At 40.8% G+C, this 5,470-nt stretch overlaps 1 non-coding gene across 1 annotated transcript; it reads right to left on the bottom strand.

The window, feature by feature from the left end:
• Positions 1-212: 212 nt before the first annotated feature.
• LOC141645644 (small nucleolar RNA R71) lies at positions 213-319 on the bottom strand. Its single transcript, XR_012545122.1, has one exon. It is a non-coding gene; the product is annotated as a small nucleolar RNA R71 (small nucleolar RNA).
• Between the last annotated feature and the right edge of the window lie 5,151 nt (positions 320-5,470).

Raw genomic sequence — 5,470 nt, forward strand, 5'->3', positions numbered from 1 at the left:
CTCATATGGAAACCTTTTGCGACTATTGTGATGCAATCTCTCAAACCGGTGTGACTCAAGACCAAATTCGATGGGTCTTATTTCCTTTTTCTCTAATCGGCACCGCGAAACAATGGTTGAAGGGCCTTGACAAGGGCACTCTCGGAATAGATTCTTGGAAGAAGTTGGTTCTAGCTTTCTACAAAAAATTCTACCCACCGGAAAAGACTAACATGCTAAGAGCTCAAATTACGGGTTTTAAGCAAAGGGATGAAGAATCTTTGTATGAAGCTTGGGAGCGGTTTAAGGGAATTTGTCGCTCATGTCCTCACCATGGACTTAGCGAATGGTTCTTGGTACAACAATTTTGGAACGGTTTGTATGAGGATTCAAGGAACATTCTCAACATGGGATCAAATGGAATGTTCACCAAAGTTGATGACAATCAAACATGGAACAAGATTGAGGAAATGGCGGTCGATAAATCACAATATAGTAGACCTCGCAAGGCTACTATAGGAGGAAAGCATGAAGTGGACTCCGTTACTCAATTGGGTGCTCAACTTAGTGCTCATATTGACACAATCAATTTGAAGTTTGAAAAAGCTATGGCTAGACTTGAAGAAGTCTCAAAATCACGAAAGCATCATGTTAATGCCATGACGGCATCCTCATCAATCCCAAGTGGGATATGTTAGAATTGTGGAACTTTGGGACATGACCAAAGTGAATGTAGGGGAACAAATGAACAAGTGAATGCTTTCCAAGCATACAAGAGTGGTACCCCTTATTCCAACTATTACAATGAAAACACCAAATTCCATCCAAATCTCTCATACAAAAGCCAAAATGTTCAAAACCCTCAAACAACATACACTCCACCACCCATGAGAAACCATAATCAAAGACCCTTTTACAATCAAAACCAAGGTTACCAAAATCAAAATCCATACAATCACCAAAATGACCAAGGTTTTGATGTCCAAAAAGCGGTCCTCCAAATGCAAAAGAATCAACAAGAATTTTTCACTCAAATGCAAAAAGATAGTCAAGAAAAGGAAACCACCATCAACAACATCCTAGCTCACACCAAGATGTTGGAAACACAATTGACTCAACTAGCATCTTCAAGCTCACAAAGACAAAAGGGGCAATTACCACCTCAAAGTAATCCCCCTAGACATGAAACGGTTAGTGCCATTCACTTGAGAAGTGGTACAAGGTATGAAGCACCAAGGAAGCAAGTTGAGGATGAAGTTGTGGAAGCTAGTGATAAGGAAGAAATTGTGCAAAACTCCAAAGATGGAGAATCATCAAAAGAAGAAAGTTCAAAGAAAAATAAAGACAAGGTCAAGGAGAAGGAGCCCATTGTGATTAGACTTCCTTTTCCAAGTCATCAAGCCAAGCCCAAATTTGATGATCCACTTGGAAAGTTCATGGAAATTGTGAAGAATTTGGAAGTCTCAATTCCTTTCACGGAATTAATAAATCACGTGCCGGCCTATGCGAAATACATGAAAGATATCCTCACAAAGAAGAAGTCGATCTGGAAACTTGAGACTATCGTCTTCACTAAGGTAAGTAGTGCAATACTTCAAGGGAGTTCACCTCCAAAACTAAAGGATCCGGGAAGCTTCTCAATACCGTGTACCATTGGCGACACAACGATCAACAAAGCCTTATGTGATCTAGGGGCTAGTGTGAGTGTCATACCGTACTCGGTGAGTAAAAGGTTGGGGATGGGAGAGCTTAAATGCACCAACATCACACTCCAAATGGCCGATAGATCGACGAAGACACCATTAGGGATATGGGAAGATGTCCCCGTACGAATTGGGAAGTTTTTCATCCCGGTGGACTTTGTCATTGTTGATATGGAGGAATATTCCAACATTCCAATCATTCTAGGATGACCTTTCCTACACACCGCGGGTGCGGTGATTGATGTGAAACATGGTGAGCTCACTCTAGAAGTGGGAGATGAAAGCATAACCTTTAATCTTGACAAGACTATGAGAGCTCCTCGTTTGCATGAACCATGTTTCATGATTGATCATTATAGCCGAAAGGATGATAGGAAGAAATCGGAACTCCAATGGAAGAAGAAAATTGAAGATGCTCCATTCAATGAGCAAGTGAATTATGACAAGGAGAGCTTGCAAAGCTCATCAAAATCAATCAAAGAAGAAGAGAATGGCCTCATTGGCCAAGAGAAGAAATTGGGAGAGTTGTCTCCATGAAATCAAGAGATTTTCAATGATCAACTTAATGAAGTTTGTGGTCTTTGGGACGACGAATTTGAAGGGATTTTTAATCCCTACATTGGTAATGCCATAGATCAAGACCGACAACAAGGGCCAAGGTCTATTGAAGACCTCTATAACAATAATGAACAAGCTTTTGATTACTTTTTCAAGGTGTTGAGCAACATCAACAACACCTTGAACATGCCCACTTGATATCTCATCAAGAATGAGAGTTTGGTGGAGTCCTCCCTAAAACACCATTTGTAAATATTTCTAACTCCCTAACTCACATTTCAATTCTTGTATTACATTTTTGTCATCTTTGGATTTTTATTTACTTTGATCAAGATAATTGTCATGTTTGAGAGAGAAGTGAGGGAGGGACTAATAATTTCAATTGATGTGTAGTGCTCTAGCTTAGTGTGGGGATGGCAATTGCGTAGGCTATCCATGCCTTAGTAGTGCCCCCACAATGAAGAACACAAGATTTGAAGAAGAATAGAAGAATGATAAGGGATATGCATTGTACACGGATGGAACTAAATCCGGGTACAAAGGGGTCGAATCCGAGCGGATTCAGGAGAATTCGCCCGTCTTCATGCAATCCGAGCGTATTGGGTTGAAGACGCACGTCCCTATGAGCTGCATTTTTGAAATATTTTTTACTGTAAGAGAATTTGGGCGTCCTGAACTGCAATCCACCCGTCTCTGAAAATCCGTCCGTCTTGAAAAGAAGACGCCCGTCTTCTCTGCTGAGGAAAACAAGAAAAATTCCTGGACTGAAATCCGTCCGTCTTCTGAAGAATCCGCCCGTTCCGTGTCAGCGAATCCGAGCGTCTTCTCTTAAAGACGCCCGTCTTTAGGCGAGTTTTATCAAACCCAGAAAGTGAGGAATCCGCCCGTATTGGGCAGAAACCGCACGGATTGCCCCTGCAGTTCGAATTTTTCGGTCTTTATAAAACCCCTCCCACCTTCATTCATTCATTCATTCATTCATTCATTCATAACACTACTTCAAAACATGAAAACCTTCATCCTCTCCATCACAAAAACAAAATTCCTCAACTACATTCACCAAAATCAAATCAAATCATCCTTCTAACAACAAATCAATCACTCTTTTTTCAATAAAAATCAAAACCAAGCACAAAATCTTCAACCTTTGAGTCGATTTTTGAATTCATAAAGGCAAAGCCTTTCAACTTTAAATCGATTTGGGTACACTACAAATTGAAGATTTTTCATTCTTTTCTTGGTTAATTCATCAAATGGCAAGGACTAAGGGAGCAACAAAGGCAACAAAGGCACCAAAGACACTTTCACAAAGGCAAAAGGCTCTTCAAGCAAAGAAAGCATTGGCTATGGTGGTAGCAACCCCAAACTTGGAAGTGCAACAACAACAACAACCTTCTATGGGAGCAACAACATCTTCTACTCCGGAAATCGATCAACTTTTGCATTATCCGGAGGTAACTTTTATTTCCGAAACCCATAGAAATACTTTTGCCAAGTTTGCTAGGAAATCACTTCAATCCACCAAATTTATTTGTGAAGACACCTTGGATAAGTTGGGTGTCCTTGAGCAAACTAGAGCCTTTTTCAAAGCCATGGGGTTAGAGAAATTGTTTGAATCAAAAGAATTGACATACCCCTCCCTTACCTTGGAGTTTTTGAGTTCTTTGAAAGTCACCAAAGTTGAGACTAGGGAGAATCTCGAGTTTCGTCTAGCTAATGTTAGTAGACGCATTTCCTTTAGGGAATTGGGTGAAATCTTGGGTCTTAGTGATGAACCGAGTTATTTTAAGAATTATGGAAAGTATGACCCCGACCCTCTTTGGGAGGCAATTTCCGGAAGGAAATTTGAGGACTTTCATGTGAGTCGTGCTCTTTTAGTCCACCATCCGGGCATAAGGGTATGGCACAAGGTCATAGGAAACACCATTATTGCAAGGAAAGATACCAACCATTTCACCAAACTTGATTTTATTCTTCTTGAATCGGCTTTGAACATTGGAAGAGTACACACCAAGCCTTTCAACTCTTTGAGGCTTTTGGTAGATAGATGGCTCAACATTGATTGTGGGAAGAAGGGCACTACCGTTATTGTCAATGGCGGCCTAGTCACTATCCTCGCTAAGTACTTTGATCCTAACTTCAACAAGGATAACAAGTATAAAGCAAAGGAGGGTGGTCATCTTGTTGATTTGCATACTATGATACACAAGTACAAGTGGGTTGCCCATAACCCTCTTGACACCAAGTATGGATGGCTCACTAGTGAAGCTAGATCGTTCACTTTGCCTTCAAAGATTTGTCGTCTAAGCGTCCACCGGACCAATTATCTACTTCCCCTTTCTAAAGAGGCCGAGTATATTATCCAACAACAAAAGGGTGAAATTGAAATGCCCTCCTCCTCCATTGTCATACCACCTTACCCTTTTGAGTATCAAGAGTTCAAGCCGGAAGGAGTTGAAGCTAGAAATGATTATTTGACTCTTCTCATGCAAGCAATGCACAAGCAAGCCTTTGAGGATCGGAAAAATGCTTACTTGGCTCAATATCCACCCCTCCTACACTTAGCTAGGCAAGGACTACTTGATCCATCATGTCCTTTGCCTAGTTGGGCGGATAGAGAAGTCCTATTTCCGGGTGCATCTAGGGTCGTTTCGGGTCACAATGAGGTTGTTGGTAATGAAGAAGTTGATGATAACATTGATGAGGAAGCAAGTGAAGAAGGAGAAAAGGATGGTGAGCAAGATGATGAGCAAGGTGAAGAAGCAAATGAAGAGGGAAGTGGCAATGAGACCACTTCTAATGAGGAAAGTGATGATGGTGATGATATGATGGAAGATTAGCAAGCCTTGGAGGCTCCTACCCTCTCATGGTTTGTCTATTTCTCTCTTTGTTTTAATTATTTTCTTGATCATTGTTGGAGTAGTCCTAGCACCATAGAGGACTCACACCTCGGTACCATTGAGGTGTTCTCATTTTATTGTTCCCATTTTCAAAATCCAAAATGACAAATTCGTTTCATGCATTGCATAGTGTGTGCCTGAACTACACCCATCCTTGGACATTAGCAATAGTGTCTAACTCGGTTTGGGGAAGTTAATGCATACACAATGGAAGGTAATCTAAATTATCCTCTCCGTCATAACAAAAACCATGCATCATGTAGTGTAGCTTAGTGTAGATTGCATTTAGTGTAGAAATCATGCATCATCTTTGCATAATTTCCATCATTT

Source organism: Silene latifolia, chromosome 2 (assembly GCF_048544455.1).
Source record: "Silene latifolia isolate original U9 population chromosome 2, ASM4854445v1, whole genome shotgun sequence".
Lineage (NCBI taxonomy): Eukaryota > Viridiplantae > Streptophyta > Magnoliopsida > Caryophyllales > Caryophyllaceae > Silene > Silene latifolia.